The sequence below is a fragment of the Vicugna pacos genome, chromosome 17, assembly GCF_048564905.1.
Source record: "Vicugna pacos chromosome 17, VicPac4, whole genome shotgun sequence".
Classification (NCBI taxonomy): domain Eukaryota; kingdom Metazoa; phylum Chordata; class Mammalia; order Artiodactyla; family Camelidae; genus Vicugna; species Vicugna pacos.
Genome location: NC_133003.1, coordinates 33,904,551 through 33,931,623, shown reverse-complemented (window position 1 = coordinate 33,931,623; position 27,073 = coordinate 33,904,551). Strand labels below are relative to the sequence as shown.

Sequence of the window (27,073 nt, the reverse complement as noted above, 5' to 3'; positions counted from 1 at the left end):
GGATCTATATGAAGAAATAAAGAGCACTGGAGATGGCATTAATGAAGGTAGATATAAATTTCATTTTTTCATTGTTTTTACTTTAAATTGCCCTAAAAGATAACTTACTTTTCTAAGTATTTATCTAAAGCAAGTAGTAATATATGTATATTTAAAGCACATATATAAGTCAAATTTATAAAATAATAGCAACAGGACGGGACAGAGGGACTAGATTACTGTTTTAAGTTTCTTGTGCATTGTGTGAATCAGTATAATATTATTTTAAAGTAGACTAATTAAAGATATATGTTATAAACTCTAGAGCAACCACTAAAAATTATATTAAAAGAGACATAACAATATCTCAGCTTTAATTTCTAATATGATATCAATAGGTTTGCCCAGCTTTTTACTCATTTTAGGATTATAAAAGAATCCTGAGACCAAGAAGCTTTACATTTGTTGATGAAGCATCTTAAAGTTCCTCGTAAGACGTTTAGGTTTTATTCTAAGTGTGATTTGACACCCTTTGAAAGTTTTAAGCAAAAGAATAAGATGACCAGATTTACATTGTAAACGTAAGTGTAGGATAGATTGTAGGGAGCAAAAATAGAGGCAGAAGACCAGTCACGGGTCAACCAGGCCATATATTGTGGCTTGGGCAAAAGTGGTGGTGATGGAGAGGAGTGGATGGATTAGAATGATTTTTAGATGCACTTATAAGTTTGGGATGAGAGAAAAGGGTTGATTTTTCATCAGCTTTATTGATTAAACTTTACCTTTTGAAGTATTCAACTGGATGAGTATAGACAGATGTATACATCTGTGAAACCACCTCCACAATACAGAAATAGTGAATATTTCTTCCAATCCTAAAGAATTCCTTGTGTCCCTTTGCAGGTCTCCTAGATTTTTTACTTTAGCAACTAAAGGTATAGTGGAGTAACTAAGTCCAATAAGGGAGGAATATGTTTAGAAGGGGGGAGAGGTGGGAATTAAGAATTTTGGCACTAGGTTGATAGACTTTTTCCAATGATTATGTTTTCTATCTCCTAAGAAGACTTCTATATCCATTGCCTTTTGCTCTTCTCGAGCAAAAGGAAGAGAGCTTCAGTTCTACCCTGTGATGGCACTCTGCAGTTCTCTTCATCATACGCTTACCATGTGGCTAGATTGTAATTGCTCATATATCCGCAAATACAGTGAACTCCTAGGAACTATGACTGCTCTCCTGCACAGAGTCTGACAGATAATCAGCATGCAGTCAATGCTTGACAAATAAGTGAATGTGAATGATTCTCAATTTTCTGGGATTTCCCATCGTTATTAAGATGGCACTCTGCATACGTGACTGGAATACAAAATGTCCACCACTATCCTCCTAGTTACAATGTGGGTTGTAAGATATTGTTTCTTTGGTTAAGATACCTCTTTCTTGATATGACTCTGGCTTTTTTTGAGCAAAAGACAGCATCTCTAAGATGGCTGGCTGGGATGGAAAAGCAATCTAGGATTAGAGTAGAGCAATGATAACTGATCAACAGATCCAGCCCTTTGAGTTCTGAGTGTTGACACAGGAAGCCAAGACAGCCTTCAAAATATACGCTCTATCCACATTTTAATATGGTACTGCCTTCTGGGAGAACAGTGAGGAAAACTTAAGACAGTACATCACATTTTAAAAATTGAAAGATATATAATAAAGCATACAATGAATTTTTACATATATATTCACTATGAAACCATCACCCAAATGAAGATATAGAACATTTCCAGTATCCCAGACTCTAAGAGTAAAGGGAAGAGAAGTGAGTTGTCAGTCATAATTAGTGAAAACAGACTGAAATGTTGAGTGTTATAGCTCAAATTGTATTTTCATTTCCATCTGTTATATAAGGAAAGCAATTTAAATGCCACCTTGCCTACTACGTGGTGCAGTATAATATTGTTTGAAGGAAGATTGTTGAATTAAACATGTATACTGTAAACCTGCAGGCAACTGCTCAAGTCTTTAAAAGGGGTATAAATTTTAGGTAATATGTGATTGCCGGTGTATAATTATTATTTCTCTTTTTCTTTTGCATGGGGATGTATTCACAACTTCAAAATATATTTTTAACTTTCTCCTCTGAACTCTAATTGTGTTTACACTTTTATTTACTTAACAATTGGTTTCATCAGAAACAGCTGAGAGAAAAACTTCAGCTCAGGTTCAGTTGAATAATCGAAATGTTTGAACTAGTGGGACCTGCCTGAAAAGGTTATGCACATAATAATAGTTATTTTCTGCATTTGTTGTCCTCATCAGCCTTATTATATAAAACTGGGGACACTGGTGGAGAAACCACCACACTACTTTGTATTACCACCTTATGGATTCACTCACTGATTTGAAGGATGTCAACACTCAGAGAATGGAAACAAGAGATATGGAAATATCTGTCTGTGTTTCATTTAAGGTCAGATTTACTGGGAAAGTTTTAAAGGCATAACCCATTTCTCCCAGAGAAACTGGGTAAGAGAATGACATGCGTTACATAACAAATGTTCTTCCAGTAATAACAATACTTGCATTTATAAGCAGCTTTTAACTTTTCATTGGCTTTTACACATATTATCTCATTTAAGATCATTTTTTATGCCTCCTGAAGTGCACATAAGTGCTGGATTTCCAACATAGATGAAATTTACAGCTGATTTTGAAGTAGTCATAAATTACTGCAGATGTACACCCAAGAACATGCCTTCCGTAACAAGAACAGCGTGTATCTTTAAACCTCCAATGTTAAGAGGCTGACAGTTGATATATTACTGTAAGAAGCAAGCTCTTTTCCAAGTCCCTTCCAGGAATCATTTGCACGTTTTTCAGATATGGAGCATTCAGAATTGTTTTTAGTTTGGAGCCAAGAACTTTTCTTTTCAGCTGACTCCTTTTCTTGTTTTTACCTGTATCCCCTTAAGCTGGGACTGGAAGGAGAGTGATTAAAATCAAACAGATACCTTCTTTCTGTAGCCAGGGAGAGAACACTCTGTAGGGCAGGGGAATTACTGGTAGAGAGAACAGGAGATTTTAAGTTAACACCTCCCACAGTTAGATTGGGTGGAGGAAGGGTTATCACTTGAGGGCGTTACCAGGTTGGGGAGAGGTAGATGTTTATGATTTAAGAAATATTGGTCAAGGAGGAAAATAGCTAAGACTTGTGTAGGTCTGTCTTGTGTTACTCATAGTGAGTGAGCTGAGACACTAAAGCTGCAACTAATTGTATAGTTCTGTTACTATGAAAGGGCTTAGAAGCATGAGTTTGGTTTGATTGAATTATGTTTGATTCCTAGCTCAGTGACCTAGGGTGACTTACTCAACCTCTCTTGGGCCTCAGTGCTTGGGGGCAATACGGTCCCAACATCATAAATTCGTTCAAAGATTAATTGAAATAATTTCCATAAAGCATTTAACATTCTACTAGTATACAAGAATTGCTTCATAAATGCTACACGCATCATCAAGGCTGAATTTTAACTGGTGTTATCAGAGTGAATGCTCATAAATGGAAGAAGCTGAAGAATCACAATAGTGGTAGAGAAGACAACTTTTGAGATGAAACATGGAGATTTCATATATTTCATGGGTAACCAACTAAAGGAGTGCCTCATCAGGTAGGGCTTCCTGCTTTAATAAAATGGTAGAACACTTCGGTTGAAATGCTGATTACACCAGGCCCAGAAGTTTCTTTCTCCTAGAATTGAATTTCCCCCACTGTCATCTGGATTATTGTACATTTATACTTACAAACACGATCCATAACTTTTGGATCAGTAACTTGACTTCACACTTCTTAAAGTAGCCAAACAATTTTTTTGAAAAAGTTAGCAAGATTTGGAGTTGAGAATTTTGCTGGTCTTACTCTGTGAAGTGTTATGTCATATTTTTCCTAGGAAAATTGGTACCTCCTATTCCCTGTCTCCTCCACTGTGCTCCTGTCAACCGTTCAAATTAAATTCTTTTCAGTGAGGATTCCAGGCACAATGTGTATACCTTCAATTGAACATGAAAGTTATCACAAAACTGGTGATAATAATGATAATATGGTGGTGGTTCTTGATTGACATCTAGGTGCCAGGCACTGTGCTCAGCCTTTTAAAATGAACTCCTTTCATCCCTACAGCAACCCTGTGAGGCAGGTACTACCATTACAAGTGGGAAATCTCAGCAGAGGCTAAACAACCTGCCCACTATCAGTCAGTAAGCAGCAGTGTTACTGTTTGAACCACGGCAGTTGACCTCAGAGTCCTACTGCTTAGCCTCCGTGGCTCTATCAGGGCCAATATTAAGCTAAAGCATTGTTTGCTTTTGGTAGAGAGCCCATATTTCCCAAGTTGCCTGAGGCAGCCCAATTTATACGTGGACTAATAATTATTAACCATGTCCATTATTATCACTCCCCAAAATGTCCTGGCCTTATTTGGACTATAAATTCTATCTATGGTCTCTCTAATCTTTTTTTGTTGTTGTTATTCCAACTTTTATTTTTTTATTTTATTTTTTTAATTGAAGTATTGTCAGTTATAATGTGTCAGTTTCTGGTATACAGCACAATGTCCCAGTCATGCATATATATACATATATTTGGTTTCATATTCTTTTTCATTAAAAGTTACTACAAGATATTGAACATAGTTCCCTGTCCTATAAAGCAGAAACTTTAAAAAAATCTATTTTTATATATAGTGGCTAACATCTGTAAATTTCAAAACTCCCTAATTTAATCCCTTCCCACCACTGTTCCCTGATAACCATAAGATTGTTTACTATGCCTTCCAGTCTGTTTCTGTTTTGTAGATGAGTTCATAGTGACCTTTTTTCTTTCCTTTTTGTTTAGAGTCTACATATGAGTGATATCATATGGTATTTTTCTTTCTCTTTCTGGCTTACTTCATTTAGAATGATGATCTCTAGGTCCATCCCTGTTGCTGCAAATGGCATTATTTTATTCTTTTTTATGGCTGAGTAGTATTCCATTGTATAAATATACCACAACTTCTTTATCCAGTCATCTGTTGATGGACATTTAGGTTGCTTCCATGTCTTGGCTATTGTATATAGTAATGTTGCTATGAACAGTGGGGTGCATGTATCTTTTTAAATTAGAGTTCCCTCCAGATGTATACCTAGAAGTGGGATTGCTGGATCATATGCTAAGTCTATTTTCAGCCCCTAGTCTTTTGTCAGTTTTTATCCTCATCTCTCATTAGGCTTCATATTTCCATTACCACTCCCCTAGGCACCCAGAGCCATAGGATGCCCTGGGCTCTCTCCACTTCTCTGCGTTGGCAGCTTTTAATGCTGGATTGCTACAAGTGCCAGCTGAGCTACATAGGCTCTTGCAGTTGCAGTAGGCAGCTCTCTGCTCACTGTGATACCCTTCACTCATCTTTGTGTTTCTCTGCCCATGCTGTCACGAGGCCTTGCTGCCCCACTGCCCACATAGTGCTCTTACTTTGGGGATAATCTCGGTCACCCCTTTGGATGTGACTGTTGATGTTTGCTTCTTAGATCTCTGCACCCATAACCCCCTGATTCTGGAACATTCTCTACTTTGGTTTTGAGACACCCTGGCTTGACTCTGTGACTGTTGACTTTCAAGAGAAGCTGATGATCACAAATTACAGCAGATGTTCTCAAGCTGGTTGTCCCTCTTTAGAAATGGGCTGTTTGTGGGGAGGTATAGCTCAGTGGTAGAGTGCCTGCTTAGCATGCATAAGATCCTGGGTTCAATCCTCAGTACCTCTATTAAAAATAAATAAATAAATAATAAATGAATGAATAATAACCCCCCCCCAAATAAGTAATTACCCCCTCCAAAAAAAGAAATGGGCTGTTCATCTGCTGGGAGGAAGGAAGACATTGACTACCTACATGTTCTCTATTGAAAGGCTCATTTGTTTAAAAATTATTCCTTTACAAACCATGTTTTTTATATAAATGTGTAGGTGTCCCTAAATAGATTATGAAAACCTTGCCTGGGATGCTACAAACAAAAGAATACATGGTTGGAGCAAGGAACCCATCAATTTTACCCAGTGATAGAAATGGTCCTAGTCATCACCCTGTTGTGTCCGCAAGGACCCCTGTGGTGCACCAGCAGCCTGTCATCATCCCCTGTGCTGGGTGATCCTATTGCCGATCCACACAGGGGCCTGAGGCTGGAGATGCCGAGTCAGGGAGAGTGGGTAGCACTTATCACTCCGGTCACCTTCAGACCTTGTCCCACACCTTCTTTTATTTCATGAATCCAGAGACCCAAGTGTGATTGTGAGATTGTGATCATTACAGGGGAAAGCAAGTGTTGCCCTCACAGTAAATTCCCACTTGTTCCTTTAATTAAGGTAGCATTTAAAATGGCTCTTCCTTGAACTATTCTTTACAGTCATCCAATACGTTTCACAAACATTTAAAGATTTTATTTCTCTATCCCAATGGTAGTCGCATTATTACCTTACCCCATGATGTGAATACTATGATTTTCAACTTCATCAGGCAAGTGCCTGGCCCAAGGTCACATAGCTTAGTCAGTGGCCACTCCAGGCACAAATCGGGTATTCTTTCCCCTCTACTGAGCTTCCTTCAAATTCACAACCTTACAAAAGAAATCCTGCATAGCCAGAGAGAACAGGTGGAAAATCTAGTGTGTGAGAAGGAATATTTCTTTAGACAGCTTGTTCAGAAAGCACACCCAGTACTGCATTTAAATGAATATCCTGGCCTTCATTTATATGCAGGCGATCCAACATGCAAAAGTGAAACAGCAGAGTATGACCATTGTCATGCTGTGTTCATCTAATGCATCTGGACAGCTTTAAAGATACACACACAGAGAATTTGGCAAATGTAAATGTCTTCTGACATGTGCTTGATAGTAAACATTAAGTGTCCAACTCCCTCAGCTTCATTTGCTTTATGACTGAGAGTATACTCTCTCCCTGTCTTTCTCCTCTTCCGTTTAAAAAATGATATTGAATTATTTCCTGTCTTCTTTCATGGGCCAGTATACTGTGTGGAGAGAATACTGGAACACCAAGATTAGCAAGAAGTGTGTCTTATACCAGTCAACTTGCCGAATGTAAAAATCTAGAAAGGAGGAAAGTGAAGTAGAAAAAACAATATTAAAACTGAATCTTTATACCCAAAAGGATTTTTTGAAATTAGTAAGCTTTATTTTTTAGAGTAGTTTTGGATTCACAGCGATATTGGTGGGAAGTCTAGAGTATTCACTTATGACCCCTGTTCTCCTAGTTACACAGACTTTCCCATCATCAACTCTCCTCACCACAGGCTATGTTTGTGACAATCCATGAACCTTCCTAGTTCACATTAGGGGCACCTTTGGCAGTGTATATTCTGTGAGTCTGGACAAATGTAAAATGACGCGTATCCACCATTGTCGTATTGAACAGAATAGCTTCACCCACCTAAAAATCCTCTGTGTGTCATCTGTTCATCTTCCCATCCCCAACCTCTGGTCACCACTGATCTTTATACCTAAGAGCTTTTCAACCACATAATTGCCTCCGTTTCACACTCTCAGTGTCTACTGAGGGCTCCCTCCTCACCCAGCATCTTGAACGTTTCTGTTCCTTTTTAAAGTAGGAATGGCTAGTTTAGATAAAAAGAGACTCTCAAATTTATTCAAGTAAAGATGAAGTTAACATAAGGATGCAGCAAGCTGTGCATTGTTGGGTTTGAGAGAGTGAGCTTTGGAATCAGAACTGAGCCATTCATGAATCATGAGGATTGTGTGGGTGAATTACTTAATCTCTCAGCTTCAGTTTGTCATCGGTGAAATGGGAATAGTAATACTTCTGACTTCATAGCGTTGTTTGAAGATGAAATGAAACATTGTATGTTCGAGGCCTTGGATGTGTGCTCAATAACATTGACTATTACTTATTTGTTTGTCACTAATTTGGATACCGAGTCTTCATGAGACTGGAGGTGGAAAGTTGATTGGAAAGAAAGGTACTTCTCTCTGGGGTCACACATTCAGTCTTTTTATCTTCTTCAGAGTCTTCCCACCTTTTGTGTCTTTTAATCTTTTCTCTGTCTTGATTGAGAGCCTCTGCTTTCTCTCTCTGTCTCTCCACTGACATGGCCAGTGTGACCACTAGTCTGAAATCTATTTGACTTCCTGATCCAGTGTTCACGACTGGTTGACTATAGATACTGAATAGGTTAGTTCAAACTCTCAATAATGACAGTCTGATTGGTTGCTGGTCAGCCAATGTGTCAACATTCTGGGTCAGTTTTTCCCTCATAGTATAATTAAGCTCATGGTCAGGTTGTTGACTTTCAGCCTCAAATAAGTGCTGCTTTTCATCCTGCTTTGAATCTCAAAGTGTTTTGTTCCATCATCCCTGACCCTCTGGCTTTAGATTCAAGGACTTGAGTGAAATGCTTTCGTTGTTTCAAATCCAAAAGATCTGTCACTTAATATGTTCAGGCTTCTTGGAAGTTCTGCAGACCTTTCAAAGGGATGTTTCGAAAGCTTCTCCACAAAGATAATTGTGTCAAAAGGGAAACAGCTGTCTCTGTGTTTGCAGAGGAGAAGAAAATTAAACAAATAGCGAAGATGAGACTTGCGTATAATTAAAGTTGGATTATTGCAGCATTTGACTCACCAGCCGGGAGCCTGATTCCTCTACCGCTGTGTCCAGTCCCTTGCCCTCTCTCCGTTCTCCCCTGCATTCCCATTTTTCATTCAGTTATTACTCTTTCTTTTCACTGGAATGCTTTTCTCCCATTTCTCCATCCCTCTACTTCATCCCCATTCCTTTCTTCCAGATTCTTTTGTCATTTAGTTTTTTGTTTGTTTTGTCTGTTTTGAGTAATTTTTTTCCCCTAAGAAAAAGAGAAATGAAAGATATGATAAATTCTGACATTACTTTCATTGTATTTATTTCTGGTAACCATCATTTTAGCTTTTTGTGTGGTGAAATCTCATGAGACTCATTAAAATCAGTTTCAGAAGCACAGTATTAATCTCTTGCTGTTTACATGTAAGCGATTTCAGCCAGTTTTCCAAGTGTTTAAATCCATGGTCAGAAGCTGTGGTTTACCTCCCGACTTTGTTTGGAAAAACCAAAGTAAAACAGCAAGCCTTTCCCCCTCTAGCCTGGGTTCATGACCACAGAGTTTCTTCCTGGAATTGGTTCACATTATTCTGTTGTGTCTTGAATGTTAAAAAAATCACAAAGTAACTTGTTTGAACATCTCTCAGCTCATATCAATCAGAAAAGACATATGTTATAAAGGTGCCAGCATTTTTACTTTAATTAAGATATCAGCAACAGATCATCAGCAGTATTTTTTTTTTAATGGCAGTATAGTTGACTTAACATTATTATATTAGTTTTAGGTATACAACATAGTGATTCAGTATTTTTATAGATTATACTCCATTTAAAGTTATTGCAAAATAATGGCTATATTTCCTTGTGCTGTATAGTATATCCTTGTTTATTTTATATATAATAGTGTGTATCTCTTAATTGCATACTCCTGTCTTGCCCCTCAACCCTCTCTTCCTTCTCTCCACTGTTGGCCACTAGTTTGTTTTCTGTATCTGTGAGTCTGTTTCTATTTTGTTGTATACATTCATTTTATTTTTCAGATTGCACATGTGTGATAAGTATTTGTCTTTCTCTTTCTGACTTATTGCAGTAAGCATAACATCCTCTAGGTCCATGCACATTGATGCAAATGGCAGTATTACATTCTTTTTTGTGGCTGAGTAATATTCCAGTGTGTGTGTGTGTGTGTGTGTGTGTGTGTGTGTGCGCGCGCGCGCGCGCACCACATCTTCTTTATCATTCATCTGTTGTTGGACACTTAGGTTGCTTCCATATCTTGGCTATTTTAAATAATGCTTCTATAAACATTGAGGTACATGTATCTTTCCAAACTAGTGTTCGCGTTTTCTTCAGATTTGTACCCAGCAGTGGAATTCCTGGATCATATGGTGGTTCTAGTTTTAGTTTTTTGAGGAACCTCCCTAAGGCTTTCTATAGTGGCTGCACCAATTTATAATCCCACCAACGATGTATCAGTGTTCCCTTTTCTCCACATCCTTATCAGTATTTGTTAGTTATTTGTAAAGTTTTTGATTATAGCCGTTCTAACAGGTGTGAGGTAATATTTCACTGTGATTTTGATTTGCATTTCTCTGATGACTAGTGATGTTGAACATATTTTCATGTTTCTGTTGGCCATCTGTGTATTTTCTTTGGAAAAATGTCTATTCAGGTCTTCTGTTCATTTTTTAATTGGGTTGTTTGGTTTTTTGTTATTGAATTGCATGAACTTTTTATATATTTTGGATATTAACCCTTCCTTGGTCATATGATTTGCAAGTATTTTCTCCTATTCCATAGGTTGTCTTTTCATCTTGTTGATGGTTTCCTTTGCTGTGCAACAGCTTTTAAGTTTAATTAGATTCCATTTGTTTATTTTTGCTTTTGTTTCTTTTCCCTTAGGAGACAGATCCAAAAAAATATTGCCATCATTTATGTCAAAGGGTGTTCTGGCTTGTTCTCTTCTAGGAGTTTTATGGTTTCAAACTTGCATTTAAGTTTTTAATCCGTTTTGAGTTTATTTTTGTATATGGTATGAGGAAATGTTCTATAATTTTATTTTTTTATAGGTAGCTGTCCAGTTTTCCCAGCACCACTTATTGAAGGGACTGTCTTTTCTCCGTTGTATATTCTTGCCTTCTTTGTTATGGATTAATTGAACATAAGTGCATAGGGTTTATTTCTTGGCTATTCTGTTCCATTGTTCTATGAGTCTGTTTTTGTGCCAGTACCATGCTGTTTTGATTACTTTAGCTATACTATACTGTAGTATAGTCTGAAGTCTGGGAGCATGATACATGATCCTCCAGCTTTGTTCTTTTTTCTCAAGATTGCTTTGGCAATTTGGGATCTTTTGTATAAATTTTAGGATTGTTTGTTCTAGTTCTATAAAAAATGTCATAAGGTTATACTAAATCCATCAGCAGTATTTTTTATTGGTTCATTCCACAAATATTAGTTGAGTACCTACTAAGAACTGAAAGTAAAAAGAGGCAAGAGGATACAGGATAGAGACATACTGGCAGCTATTTAGTGGAAGAGTACAGCAATAAATGAATACATTACACAGTTATTTGAATTTCCCATGTTACTGTGGAATAAGTATGTGAAGAATTATTAGAAACTCTTACATATTGATTTTATTCTGAGAACGGGAAAATCACTAAATTAAAGAGTTTTTGGTGGTTTTAATTCATTTTAAAAAACCAAATGAATTTTGATCTTAACTTGCAATCTCAGTTTATGTCCACTTTGTACTTATTTACATATTCAACAGATGTTGTGTAGTACTGAATCAGGTATTAGACAAGTAATCACATATTTATATATATTTCTTTACAAATTAAGATCAGTTCTATGAAGAGAAAGTACAGGGAACTATGAGAGTATCATTGTGAACCTAATTTAGTTTGTGGTGTTATGATATAGAGCAGAGTGTTTAATTGTGGAGGAGCTGGAATCATACAGACGAAGGTGCCATTTCTGACTGTGCTACTTACTAGCTTGATGATCACAAAAAGGTGACTTAACCTCTTTAAACCCCCGTCTGTGAAATGAGCATATACACACATATTTCCTATTTCAAGTGTTTGTTGCAACAAGCGCTTAGACACAGAATAAGTACTTTTAAAAAGGAGCCTTTGCTGTTAATTATACCCAAGAAATTAAGTACAGAGAACAAGAAGTAGGAAAATAAACATTATTTGAAAGCATGTATGCTCACAAACCCCTAGTGCAGCACAATGCCAAGACATTACCATTGTTTCCAGGAACCCTGAATATTAGGTGTTATTGAGTTTCCCTTCATTCTGAAACTCTGTGTCCCTGTTCTGAATGTTGTGCCTCCATTTCCTCTTGATTCCGAAGCACAGGGAGAACTCTGTGTGGGGCTGGCTGTGAGTCTACCTGAGGTTAAGTTTTACATCCATTTTCACTGTTACTGGCATATCATCAATCTCCATCCCTGATGTGCCTTGAAACATGAGCTTTGCCTTAGCCAGGCCTCTCTTCACATCCTTCTTCCCAAAGCTAGAAGCAAAATAATAGCTTTCAAAGTGTTTTTAAGGCCTCAGTAAGGTAACACTGGACAGGCTGAGACCCAAATGCCCTATTGATTTACAAAGGATACAACTCGGAGGCAGACAGGCCAGTTGCTATGCAGTGCCCTTCATGGAGTGACGTGTAGTAGGCCCTCCCTGATCCTCAACCCCAAGATAGGATTTTGCAAAACATGAGCAAAGGTAAGGCAGCTTCTTCATCAATCAGTTTCTTTGTAGCCCTTTGTCAGAGCTCTTAGAAAAGATGAGGGCAAAATATGTATGTGTGGAATTCTGTATTTTCACTGGATTATTATTCTGCACTAATTCATGGTTTAGGAGTAAAGAAAATAGCAATAATACTAGCCAGCAATTTTGGAGCACTTACTGTATGCTTGAGACCATGCCGAAGGGTGTCCTGGCATGTACACTTTTGGTCATTATGATAATCTTATGAGGAAGGAACTACCATTATCTGCCTTTCAGGGATGCAGAAGCTGAGACTCAGAGAGGTTGTATCTCATCTAAGGCTACTCAGTTTGTAAATAACAGAGTGAGGGTTCCAGCTCAGGTCTTCCCAAGGCAGAGTTTATTGGCAGACAAAACAATGAGATTATATCCATAGATATTTATATTCAGTCATTCACTTACTCATTTGACATTGATTTGTTAACTATCTAATTACCTATCAGACAGAATTCCAGGCATCAGGGATAGAGGAGTGAGAAACAGGCAAAATTCCTACTCTCATGAAGCTTATATTCTTGTGGAAGACAACAGAAAATAAAATATATAAATTTTATAGTGCAAAGTCATAAATGCTAAGGAGAGAGATTAAGAGTGAAGATGTGCCATTTTAAATAGGGTGGTCAGCAAAGTCTCACTGAAAAGGTGACCTTTCACATATCACAAACATAAAGCGTATCATTCAGGCCTTGGTACAGAGAATGTACTTGAGGTCAGTTCTTATCTTTCTTTCTTAGCGTCCCAGGCAGTCTCCTCCTCCAGGATCCCTGAGAAAGCCATTTCTACACTGACCCCAGCCAGACACACAAAGACATTTGCAACCATCCTGAATTAGTATGTTCTTTCATAGGCATGTCACTCTTGAAAGTCACTGGGCCTGGAATTAAACAAGCACTTTGGACTTGGAAATTCTGTTAAGACTCCTTTTGGTTAACAGCTGATGGTGAAATAGGCTTGGACATGAATACAATTCTCCTGTTCAACATAGGTTTAGGGTATATAGATGATGATGAAACAGAGCTTCCAGATGAATTCTCTGTTAGCTCAAAAGTCACCAGCTAATGCATTAGTGAGGGAAGGCCCTGTTCATGGTGTCCATAACTTCCCAATACACCCAAGGAGAAAAACCACAAAATGAACAGTTAGAGGCCAGACTTGCTTTCTAGAATTCGTTCTACTCAGTCAAATAAGTTATAGCAATATGGTAGATGGCATGAATAACTTTTGACACATTCTCATGCACACCTACACCCATAAACATACCGACATGGGATTCAATTTTCAGCCTTTCCCCACTTGTAGTAGTAAGAACTTTTAAGATCACTGGGACAACTTCAATATATTAGACACCAATCAGGAAAGAGCTTGGGCTCAAATAAAATTTTCTGCCATCTTTGAAGAAGGTGGTTGCCTAAATAGCATAGACAAGATAGGAGGAGGAGGTTTAGCTTTTTAACATCAAAGTGTTTTACAGTGACTGGTACAATCTGAGCAGTGGCCCCTGACATATAATGAGTGTAGTATGAATCTTACCCCTTAGCAGCTCCAGTGGGACCTTGCCGACCTTGGAAAGTCATTTGCTATTAGTCTTTGCCCTTGAAGGCAATACTGCTATGTCTCCTTAAAAAGTATCCGCACTTCAGATTTCACAGTGCTTCCAAGTGGCCATCACCGCAGTTATTCCTAATTAGTGAGATTTGCCACTTACGGGCTTTGCTCTGTGGTCAGGTGCGAGTGGTCACAGATTCCTAATGTCACCCTTCCATTTCCCTTTAGGTGCCAACTTCCAACCCCAGCTTGCCCTGTTACCAGTTTTCAGGAGTTAGGTAAGTAAGATTAATTCTGTTCAGTATCTCCAGCTGTTTTTGAATCATTAATTCTGCTTTTACTGCATTGTATTTCCTTTTCATTACAGGGGAAAAATGAACTTGCCTTGGGGTATTTCACATCCTCTCAGCCTCCTCTATACGTTCTTTTTTTTTTTTTTTTTTTTAAAGCCCACTCTGAACCTCCTGAAACTTAATGTATTCTCTGGGCTGATTCCTGTCTGGTGGTGATATGCCCATTTACTCAAATCAAGTCATTGTGCAGTCTTGACATTTCATTTAATCAGCCCCCAAATTTCCCATCCAGTCCAGAACACAACAGTCTGGACCGTAATTCTGTACTTTTCCTGAGAAACTTATTTCCTCCCAAAGTTTATATAGTATTATATCACTTATCCAGGAACAATTAAAATTCTTATGGAAAAAGAACCCTGTCCTTTCATTAGTGAAATGGAGAAAAAATATAAGGTTGCTAGAATTCACAGGAAAGGGATGCTGGAATTGAAGAGTGATTTTTGTAAATTATATAGCAGGAATCAAAACCTCATGTCTCTTCAGGGGATTGGCTAGTAACTTAAAGTTATCATCTAGTCCAGGCAAAAGATACTGGAGAGTGGCAGGCAAGGTCACACAGAGAAGAGCAAGTGCTTCATTCAGCATTTAAATGTGCAGCAATAGAGGCGAAATATTCAGGTCAACAGATTGTATCTGTTGGTCAGATTTGGCCTTGGGGCTGTCATCTTAAAAACTTGATATTGACAAAACTAGCTAGCTTTTAATTGCTTGGGCCAAGACAAAGAATGGGTAACCAGATAGCTGATATTATAGATAACCAACTTTGGAATGACTTTCCAAATCACTTGCATTTGTCTTTGAGGTTGGCTATTTCTTTGCCCAAACAGTTAGGTTGCTCTGTGGTTTTAGTATAAGACTATTTGCTGAGCACAACAAAATGGTGTCCATGATGTGGGGAATGCATTCTACTTGATCTGGAAGGAAGGCAAGCCAAATGCCAACACTTGTGTTGCCCCTTTCTGTATTGGAAGCCCTCCTGTCCTGTAGGATTAACCTATCAACTCTCTTTTGAAAAAAATATTTTGTATACATATATAATTGTTCTCACAGATAATGTGGCTTTTTAGATCCACATATGGTTTTCAAAGAAATTGGCCCTTTCCCAACATTTTCTTTCACTCTTGCCATGGATCTTTCCAATAGACAAGAAGGCCATGAATCTGGAAAATCTCCCTTTTATAGACAAGGAATACTCAGGCTTTTTTTTTTTTTAAACATAGATCAAAACCAGATATAGAAGATTGGAAGCAATTTTAATCATCATGTCAATTAAATGATAGTGTATCATTATCTCTAAGAATGAAATCTGTTTCTAGGATTGATCGGTGAAAAATTGCCCTCCAGTGGTTCTCTTTTTCCCGTTAGCATTCCATCAGTATCTTCAGTGTTACTTTCCCATTCCTCAGGAATGTACTTGAGACAGCACACTCTGGCCTCATGCTTTACTTTTCATTTCAACTCTATGGTATCTAACCTTACCTAATTTATGTCTTACTCCGTCAGCTCCCATGTTGAATGGCTGTTGGTGGCTGGATGTGTTACCCACGTTAGGAAACATTTTGCCGTTTTAAGGCAGCGTGAGAGATATTCCCAGAAGACCACAAATTAGGTCTATATAAATCCGTGACTCTTCTTGCTAAGTACAGAATTACCCTCAGCAGATGCACATACAACATAAAGAAATATTTCTCCCCTAGCCAAATAACCCTTAGAGCAGTGGTCTCAAAGCATAGGTCCTACCCCAGCAGTTACCAGCTTCATCTGGGAACTTGTCAGAAAAGCAAATTCTTGGGCCTAAACACAGATCTACTGAATCAGAAACTGTGTGGATGAGGTCCAGCAATGTGTGTTTTAATAAGCCGTCTGAGCGATTCTGAAGGACGTTAAACTTTCAGACCCACTTTAGTGCACTTCCCTCCAAAGCTTTGTAGGGAGCCTGGAGCCTGGATTTCCACCAGTCTCCCAACCAGACTGTAAATTCCAAAAAAACAGGGAGCTCACCTGCTTGTTTGTCATTAAATCTCCAGTCCGCCATGAACACCTGGCCCATAGTAGGTACCTGATATGCATTTGTTGAACATGTGAACACATGCATGAGTGGTTGACTAATGCCTCCTTCTGTAGTGGTACATAGCATAAAGGCAACAACTTTCCCAGCCCTTTCATGTCAGCATGAGAGTTAAGGGTTGTGTAAGGATTCTTATGAGCTGCACTGCTCTGGTTTAAATCTTTGCTCCATCATCTGTCAATGGTGTAACCCTTGGTAAATTGCTTCATCTCTCTCTTTGTACCTTTATTTTCTCATCTGTAAGGTGGAAATGAAGATAGTATATCAACCTCATAGGGTCTTTTATTTTAAGATGAGTTGTGGTGGTGGTATTTTTTTTTATTTTCCTGCTGTGTTTCTCCATTCCCGTGTGGCAGCCAGACCACTCTCCACCCTGACCTGCAAAGACTCTGACAAAGCACTAGAGAGTGTTTGTTCCACCCCTTCATTAGCATAATATTAAGAGAACTGGGTCCTGCAGACCTGGGTCCCACTCCTAGCTTTGTCATCTTCTTCATCATGATTTATTACATCATTTATTACTTTGATTATTATTTTCATTGCAAAGAATGCATTGTGGAAATACTTGGATGGATTCTCAATCTGGTTGCATAAATAATGTCAATGATCTGATATGATTTCCATGTTAAAGCTTCTCTGCAATCTTTTCTTAATGCTTCACACAGACCTGTGTTCCTATTACCTTTACTAAGTCCTCAAACGGTCGTCATGGCTAAACCACTAAAATACAAACAACTTGTTTTTTCTCTTTTTTGGTTCTGCCACATGCAGTAATGTGCTATTTATTATCTCCTTCTGACTAATCCCCATTTTGTTTTTAGTGCTCAGCATTTTCCTTTCTGTGCAGAGCCAGAGACTGGCAGGAGTTCAAGGCAAGGCTGAAAATCCTTCTTAGAAATTTTAATTCCAAACAGTTAATGTTTGAAGAACAGGTTGAAACATATGTAATATAGGCACCAAAATGTAGGCAATTATCTCCAAAGGGCAAAAGGGGACAGAGAATAAAGGCCGTGCTGCCCTGAGGTCGAGGGTAAAGAACTAAAGAAACGCCTTCTTTGGTTTTCTAAGGGTCACAGTGTCAATTGAAGAATGAAATGATAAGACAAATGGAATAGCTCGATAACACCCAAATGGGTGTATTTATTCACACAGTTCAGGCCTGACGATTGGAGCTCTTTTCCTGTCTGCTGACTGCAATTTTGAGCATTATAACAAGATCCAGAACTTGATGTCTCGTAACCCTTAATGATACTCTGTGCAAAGTGGATGAAAGGTGACAAGGCAGAGGGGAACATGTGCAGAAGTCTGCGCTCAAAAATCCTGTGACTTTCAGAGGTTCTTTGTATTGGCTTCCACTTTTGAACAACACAAAGACAAAAGCTTCTGCCTAACGTTTCTGAGGATGGAAATGGATGTCCCAGGAGTTAGCACAGCCTTCTGTTTTAATAATGCCATTTGGTCTGTCCTTGTAGCGCTGTGTAGGACGTGATGATCTGCCTCTGGTCTTCCTTCCAGGGTTTTGTCTGCTGTTTAACCACGTATATTCATACACACACACCCCCACAATCCTTGGTAAGGTATATACATTTAGGGCATGCAATATGATAAAGCAGTATGAATTATTACTTAATATTTACCATGCAGCTATTACTCACTATGATTTTTCAGAGAGGAAATACACTGTCAAAAGCACAACACCATCTTGCAAGATCAGTTAGGGAAAAAAATATGAGCTAAGGAGCCGGAAATCCTTGTTTAGTATTACAGAGAAATTATGACAAGCCGTGAAAAGTCCCATAGGCTTTCATAGCACTCAAAATCTTTCCTTTAAAACCAACTTCTCTGAAAATACGCTACGCCTGGAATTTGCCCTGTCAAAGCCAGACACATTTTTTTAATTGAATCTTGCTCTGAAAGCAGTGGATTTTTTTTTCCATCTGTAATTTGCTTTTTATGTGAATGGAGAGATGTTCTGTTTCTCTTCTTTGGGGGTTTGTCATATTCCTGTAAAAACAATCAGTGTGGGGTCATTTATCTCTTGCTTCATCAAACTGTGATGTGGGATATTAAGTATGTGTATGTTCACAATATAGATTTTTCATTTCTGTGTTTTACAGTCATATTATTGGCAAGTGGCCCTCATTTATTTTCCAGAACATTTTCTAAGCTGATGACAACTCTTTAGTCTTTGTTTGTTAACTGTATCCTGCCTCTCTACCTTTTCATGTAATAATTGCTTTCAGGGAATACAACAGTAATAGGGTATTGCTTTGTTTTAATATTTTTCAAATCAAACACACCATAGCACAACCATCTGTGAAAATACATTTCAGCTTCCATCAAATTCTGCCAAGGCTTTTTGGAGAAATAATAGTCCCTTCAAGTGGGTGTGCTTCCATGGCGAATGTAATATTGTTGGGCAAAGATTCGGTTAAATTTATGTTCAGACTAAGGTAAAAAAATAAAATAAAAAGACTTGTTGAGGGGAGAATTATCAAAGATTTTTACTCCTAAATTTTTGTTAAGTGCCTTTGAAATAGAAAATATTGTGGAGAAGCTTTTTGTGGTGGAAAATATGGAAGTAAGGATCATATTCACTTTTCTTGTACGAGGAGTCCAGTTCTCTAACAACGGAACAGCCCCTAGCAGAGCTATGTGCATGGTAGCAGAATGGGGACTGCCTGGTGCCTTTCAAAGGTTACCTTTCTTGGGTTGATTCTGGGGAAATGTGTTTGTGTCTGACTTGCTTTTTCTTGGTAGTTGTGACCCCTGTGCTTCCTGAATATCTTCTAGACCCATTTACCACTTTCTCCTTTCATCCCCTCAAACCCTGCCATCACAGAGCTGTTACATGTAACAGAGGATGAGGTGGGGCAGACTACAGTGGGGACTACAACATAGTAAACAAATGAATCAACGGGAATTTTATTAACATACATCACCGTCTTTCCAAGTCCCTTGACAAATGCTTCCAATAGAAATTTCTCACTGGTTCTTTGGAGCCTCAGGTTCTGAACTCCTACCATGTTGCCAGAGCTCTTGTCCCCAGACTGTCCCTCATTCTCTCTCTAGGTGTAATGATAGGAAACAGAGGATGTAATTCATAATTAGATGTGGTCATTGAGAAGAACATAGTGAAGGTACTATTATTTATAAGGTCATGGGCCAGGTAGAGGAAAATGAACTATGTTCAGTCAGTTCTAAAGTTGTTTTGGAAATGCAGTTTGTACCAATGCCACTGATGTATTTGGGAACAATGTGAGTCTAGTTTTGCACTGGCTTATGTGTGATTTCATCCATGAGAAATGTTAGGTGAACACAGAAATCTGTACCCAGTTGAACCAAGCAACCTAGGCACCCACTAAATGCACACCCCTCCCCCAAACATCCTCTGTCCCCCTCAGTTGACCAAGTTGTTACATGACACACCATCCCCAACTTTCTGTTCCCATTTCTGTTCCCCTCTTCACCATAACTCACAAGCTGCGACCCTTCTGACACTTAATCCAACCAGCAAACCCCAAGGTCTTATTCAAGGTAATATGCAATATTGATTGTACTTATGTATTGCTTAATCATGTAACAAGTGTAATGCTGGCAAACCATTTTTCTTGGGTTGCTATCTTTTTGAAACGTCATAGGTACTAGTTTTTGTGTGTATGTCTCTAGCCCCATTTCCCCATAAGCCCCATTTTTTTAATTGCAGTTTTGCATTGCATGATGATTTGCAAGAACACATATGTTGCTTAGAGCAGAACCAACTATATGTTGAAGCATTCTGTGGCTGGCAACAGCAGGGAGCTGTTACTAATTCCTTAGGCTTGAAGGACAGGGGCAGAGAAGCTATTTATGGAACCTTGAGGAGAGAGGCTCTGTGAGAAAGGGTTGCCTAGCTTCTGCTAGCTAGAGGTCCAGTATAGAGAAAGCCTGGGGAATAAACACCCTCACCTCACTTTACTCCACTTCCCAGTCTTTGGCAGTTACCTCTTGGCACAACCCAGTTGCAAGCCAGTGGGCTATATGGAGTCTGTTTAATGGTGTCCATAGGGGATGAGTTAAACAGAGCAGAGCAGGGTGGAGGGATGGACCTGAAGGCATCTCTTGCCATTGGGGAAATTACTTTTTAAGGAATGGTTTTTATTTTTTATTTTCTTAGGTAAATCAACTTTATTCTTCTCTTTCTGGATGGCTGTTGTCTAGGCCAGGGGGTTAAGGAGGGGGTTTTTCTAAACAAAGGAAAACTTGCTGCCGAGGAAGAGAATCTATACTTCTTTTAGTCCAACCAAGTCAAACAGTAGCCACCGTCGAAAATAACATATTTTCCCCCACTTCTCATTATATATGCACACATATCTGTATTAATGGTCCCTTCCATATGAACCCCTTTCTAAAGGCAAAGATATTTTTACCTTTAATGCTTGAATTTTGCATTAATTGGTTAGATACTGTTAAATAATTTACTAGCTTTTGTGCTTGGTCAAGAAGAGAAATAATGAGGAGATGGTATCATTTACTTGCCTACACACCTCCCCTTTGATTAGGAGATTAATTTGTTTTATAGGCCCATTATAGGACAACTGGCCATTTTCTTCTAATGTTTAAGTACTAGAGCAGGGGTGAGAAAAATGACTTGAAAAGATATGTGCCAGTAGTAGGTACTGCCGATTTTCCAGATGCTCCAGCTTGATCTGAAATTTAGAAGAGATCATGAACTCATAGTTTCAGGGTAATTATACAAAAAGACATTAAAACTTAAATGAATCAATTTACTGATTAAGATTTGTCTTCCCTGCCCAGGAACAGCCTGCAAACAAAAGGAGAGATATTTCATATGATCCTATAAAGTTAAGATGTTTATTTGAGGCAAAAAATACAAAAAATTTCAAACACCAGAAGACTAAAACATATATCTTTTAAAAAATTCTCCAAACTTTCCTTTTTTTTTTATTTGAAAGGAATGACTCAAGTCTTATGCTTTCCTAAGTAAGATTTATTCCATATTAGCCATAATTCACTGTGTTTTATGCTAAAGTGAAGTGGAGAAATCACACTGGTTAACCTGTGACTGGGGAAAGTAATTTGATGATATTGATGATGTTAATCAGGATAATAGAGATGAAGATTTAGGTTCTACTGAAGTCTCAAGTACTTTTAAAACCGAGTTATAATTCATTTACAATTAAATTCGCCCTCTTATAGAATTCAGTGGGTTTTTTTTATTTTAGTATATTCACAGAGTTGTACAATCACCACCACAATCTAATTTCATAATATTTTTATCACCTCCCAAAAAACCCCCGTATCGTAATGGAATCACTCTCTATTCTTCCTACTCCCAACCCCTGGCAACCATCAATCTACTTTCTGTTTCTATGTATTTACCTATTCTGGACATTTCGTAACAATGGAATCATATCTATGGCCTTTTGTGTCTGGCTTTTTTCACTTACCATATTGTTCTGAAGGTTCATCCACACTGTAGCATGTTTCTGTGTTTCATTTCTTTTTATTGCCAAGTAATAGTCCACTGTATCCTGCATTATGTTTACCCATTAATCAATGGCTGGATATTCAGTTGTTTCCACTTTTTGGCTGTAGTGAATAATGCTGCTTTAAACATTCATGTACAAGTTTTCCTGTGGACATCTATTTTTATTTCTGTTGGGTATTTTCTAGTAGTAGAATTACTGGGTCCTGTTCTAATGCTAAACTTAACCTTTTAATGAGCTGTCAGACTGTTTTCCAAAGTGGGTGCAAAATTTTACATTCCTACCAACAGCATATGTGAGTTCCAATTTCTCCATATCTTTGCCAATACTTGTTAATATCTGTGTTTTTGGTTATAGTCATTTTAGTGGGTATGAAGTCATATTTCATTTTGGTTATTATTTGCATTTCCCTGATGGTTGATAATGTTGAACATCTTTTCATGTGCTTGTTCTACATTTGTATATCTTCTTTAGATAAATATCTAATCAGATCCCTTACTCATTTTCTAAGTGGGTTATTTATCATTTTATGATTATATTGTAATTCTGCTTTATATACTCTATATATAAGTCCCTTATCAGACACATGATTTGCAAATAATTTCTATTATCCTGTGAGGTGTCTTTTCAATTTGTTAGTTATCTTGAAGCACAAAAGTTTTTTTTTTAATTTTAATGAAGTCCAATTTATCTTTTTTTCTTTTGTCACTTGGTCACCTAATCTAAAATCATGAAGATTTTCTCCTATATTTTCTTCTAATAGTTTTATAGTTTTGTCTCTTATATCTTGGTTTGTGATCCATTTTGAGTTAATTTCTATATATGATATGAGGAAGCAGTCTCACTTCATTTTGTTGCATGGGGATGTCAAGTAGTCTCAGCACCATTTGTTGAAAAGATTATTATTTTCTCACTGAATTATCTTGATACACTTACCAAAATCAATTGGCGACAAATGTATGGATTTCTTTCTAGACTCTCAGTTATTTTCTAGGCTCATTGACCTCTAGGACTAGACAAGCTATTTGAGGTCACAGAGTATAGGAGTCACACATTCAAATGGCTGTTACATGTAGTTAGGCATTAATGAATGAAGTGGGTCAGGTAGATGTGAAGAATGGTTGCCATACAGGAATAGAGGATAAGGTTGCCTAACCTTTTTATTTTTCAAAAAAAGCCAGAAATTGTATTTTTCTAGCAAAATGTCTTGAGCTAATGTTAAGCAACTAGTTCCATTAAAAAAGTGCTGGCTAGCCAGAGAAAACACGTCTTTAGGCTTTGCTTGGGCCATAAATCACCAGTTTTCAACCTTTGAAACACTTTAGCTCTTTCATTTGTGCAGATAAGGTTGCTAGGTTTCAGAGTGTGTAGGTGACTAATCCTAGGTTGCAATGTTAGTTTATGTCAGACTCAGATCTAGAAATCAAAATCTGTGCTTTCAACCCCCAGTTTTAATATGACTAATATACCAATATTCTAAGAATTTACTAATTTTCTAGTAACAATTTATTACCATGACCAGATACGGTGTTTTCCTTTGATATTAAAAAAAAACTATGAGACCTAAACAAATGTCTAGTTGGGAGCTATGTCAGTAAGTTCTGCAGAGTAGTCACTTAAAAGAAGATATCTTTTCAGAAGTGCCATAGAGAAGCTTTGTTTTTGGTCTGACAACAGGCAAGAAAGCAGTGCACAACTCTCTCCCCTAGAGCACAGGTGTTTGCACCCCCCCCCCCACCTGCATGCCCTTCACACCTGAAAATGAACAGGGCGTGCTTTTGAGAGTCTTCCCTCCATTGGCACGATTGTAAACATCCCACATGTGGAAGAACTAAAATTCATCGTTTTCAATTTTCTCAGCTCTGTTTTATGTTCAAAGCCTTTGTTAAGAGCAGACATTTCCTTCCCTGAGATTCTTTCAATGGCATAGTCTTTCATTCCACTAAGCACCCCTGGAGGGATGTTCCCAAGTTCTGGGGGGGACTTTCCCAGTCTATTAGAGAAATGTTGGTCTCCAGCAATATTAATGCACCCTTCTTCCCAACTCTTTCACATTTAATTCAGTTCAGCAAAACGTATAATGAAGACAGATAATGAAGTGTGAGGAATAGTGAAGGCACTACTAGAATGAGTAAAAAGTATGACTATCTCAGAATAACAAATATACCAAGCAGGAAGAAGTAAGTTACAACTTAAGGTGCAAACAGTAGACTGAAGTGGGATAGAACAAGGAATTCTAATTGGGAGAGGGAGGCAAGACTCCACATTGTGTGGGCATTTGTACATCTGGGTCAAGTGATTAGCACCCACCAAGACAAAAATCTGCAAACTAGCAGAAATTCAGAGCTAATGGACTGTACCTACCTTCGGTTCAATCAGGCCAATGACTGATGAAATATGTAGTCATCCTGAATCCTTCATCTGCTTACCATCAACCACCCTGATGTTTGATACTTAAACAAAGCACTTAGATAACTGATAAAATTTTACTTTTCATTTAGTTATTTGGACTACTTAATAATAGGCAGGTTGCCAAATCTTGAGAGAAAACTCTCTTCCCCTCAGAATTTATTTCTAAGTAGCAGGAGAGAATTTGCAAGTCAGCATGAGGTTATTTGGGGGAACATAAAGTATAAGGAGGCCAAGTCGTCTTCTTTTCCCAGAGAGTTGCCTTGGGTAAATACATTTGTGACAAGACACTTTTGCTACTGTATGAGAATCTTTTTTTTTTTTTTTGGTTCGAAGTTAATTTTTATTTGAACAGAACTTGTGGAACATTATAGATAGCTCACTTTTTAAAGGAATTGCACATTAATGAGAGAGATTCTTATTTGTCCTTTCTTTGCCAGAGATTCTCAGTGTTCCTGAACTTTTGGGAAAACATGGTGTGTTAATCTGAGAAGCAGACCCCAAGTTGGGATTCAGTGAGCAGGACATAGTCAGGGGGAACACCTGGGAGGGAAATTGGGAGAAGGACCTGATAAAATTGGGAGCGCCATCAGATGGTGAAACCACTTGCCTCAAAGGATGGAAGATTGGTTAGAAGCACTTTAGATGGCTGTGCTGTCTAAGGATTTGTGGCAAAACCACTGAGGATTCTTGAGCCACAGTTGGCTGTTAGAGAAGCACCAGAACTCTCAGAAATGAGACTACATCCCCACCACACCCAGATTGTGGGAGCAGCTTGTGGGAAGTGAGGGCTGGGTGCAGGCTTGGTGGTGGATCTCAGATTGCAGCCTCTGGGTCTTGGTTAATTACACTCCTTGTAGTTGGAAATCTTTAAAGTGCAGTCTCATGGCAGATGAAAATGGTAGTTTTGTTAGGCTATGGATTAGCTATAATAAGAGAGTCCAGAATATAGTGGCTTAAACAAGACAGAATTTTATTTATCTCTCACATTGGGATTTCAGGCTGGACACTGGGGACCCAGGCCCCTTCTATCTTGTTGCTCTATCATCCTGGCCTGTTACTATTATTCTTGCGATGGGTGGTAGCCCAGGATGGCTCCCCAGCACTTCTGCATCCCAGCCAACTGAATAAAGGAGAGAAAAAAGGAAAGGAAGGCCCTTTCTCTCGAAGAGCTTGAGGTGGAAGCTGGACACCACCTTTTCTGCTCATATTTTATTTGCCAAGACTTAGTTATATTGGTTAACTATGGCTGCTATAACAAATTACTGCAAATGTAGTGGCTTAAAACAAGAGAAATGTATACACTCATAGTTATTTCTTGGCTTAACTGAGCTGAAGTTGAGATGTCCACATGGCTGTATTTTTTCTGGAGGGTCTGGGAGAGAATCTCCTTGCATCATCCAGCTTTTGGTAACTGGTGGCGTTCTTTGGCTGTGACTGCATCACTCCCATCTCTGCCTGCATGGTCAGGTGGCCTTCTCCTCTTCTGTATGTAATCTCCCTCTGGCTCTATTTTATAAGAACATTTGTGATTGCCTTTAGGAACCACCTGGATAATCCATGGTAATTACACCATTTTAGGATCCTTATCTCAATCACATTGGCAAAGAGTTTGTTACCGCACAAGGGAACATTCACAGATTCCAGGTATTAGGATCTGGATATCATTGGAGACCGTAATTCAGACTGCCACATCAGTCATATGGCCACATTTCACTTCAGGGAGGTGTGGGAAATACTACTCTTTTGCTGCCTGCTGTGTATCTATCACAAATTTGGGGGTTCTCTTACTAAAAGTTGAGAAGAAGAATGGATATTGGCCTTCAACCATCTCTTCCTCAGAATATTCTTAAAAATACTATAGTTTGAATCTTAGAGAAAAAGCTTTACGTCATCACTTCTAAATTCTGTATTTTATTGAGCACTTTGAAATCCAGGAGGGGATGGTGTGGAAGTGTATTGTTTTTGCCTGTCCACTATTTATCATGCATTCCCATTTTTTCTGGTGACAGTGTCTTGATTTTCCTTTGAGCAAATTTCTCCCTCTTAAATTTCAGTCCATGGGGTATGTGGTTCATATAGTCTAGAACTGGCTAATTTGCAGTTTTCACTGGTTCAAGGTTGGGCCTCAGATCTAAAGTGTCTCTCCAAAGACTTTAGGACTTTTATGGAAACAGTGGAGAAAGTGATGGCCTTTCCCATAGAGACTGCTGGATTTATGGACATAAACTAGAACTGGTGATAATCATCTTTTCACAGGATGTGAAAAGCATGTCTAAGAGTAAATCCAACCCACAGGAAAAGGGAGCTGGGGGATAAGAAGCAACATGCTCTTGATGACATCATTTAACCAGCTGGATCCAGCCACACCTGAACCAAATACACCCCTGGACGTTTTATATGAGCTCCTGAGATCTGCCCTACCTCTGCTTTTACCTGTTGTTTTGCCAAGTGGGTTGGGTTCTGTCACTTGAAACCAAGAGGCCTGACTAATTCGAAGTTGAGTGATACACTGAAGGAAATGCATCAAGTTATGGGCAAAGTCAAAGCTAAAATTGAGATGCTCTTCCTTTTAAGTTATTCTGTTATGCTGCCTTTCCTTCATTGGCTGTTGACCAATTTCTTTTGATTCTTTTGACTATGAAGTGGACGTCATTTCATCCTTTTAGTCAGTCTTGATTTTTACAAGTCGCTTGAGTATTATTGTGATGTATTCTTATCTGGACTACAAGTTTCAACAGCTTATCAAAGGAACATCATTGACAAATGGAATTTGTGACAACATTGAATTTTGTTTGGGAAGTGAGAAAGCAAAAG

The 27,073-nt window shown here is 38.3% G+C and overlaps 1 long non-coding RNA gene across 3 annotated transcripts in view; it reads left to right on the top strand.

Annotated features, from left to right (window-relative positions):
• LOC140686785 (uncharacterized) overlaps positions 1–27,073 on the top strand; it is a 343,874-nt gene that overhangs the window by 22,490 nt on the left and 294,311 nt on the right. For all 3 annotated transcript variants that reach the window (XR_012060702.1, XR_012060701.1, XR_012060700.1), the window contains exon 2: positions 14,166–14,215. This is a non-coding gene — a long non-coding RNA (uncharacterized lncRNA). The remainder of the gene's footprint in view (positions 1–14,165; positions 14,216–27,073) is intronic.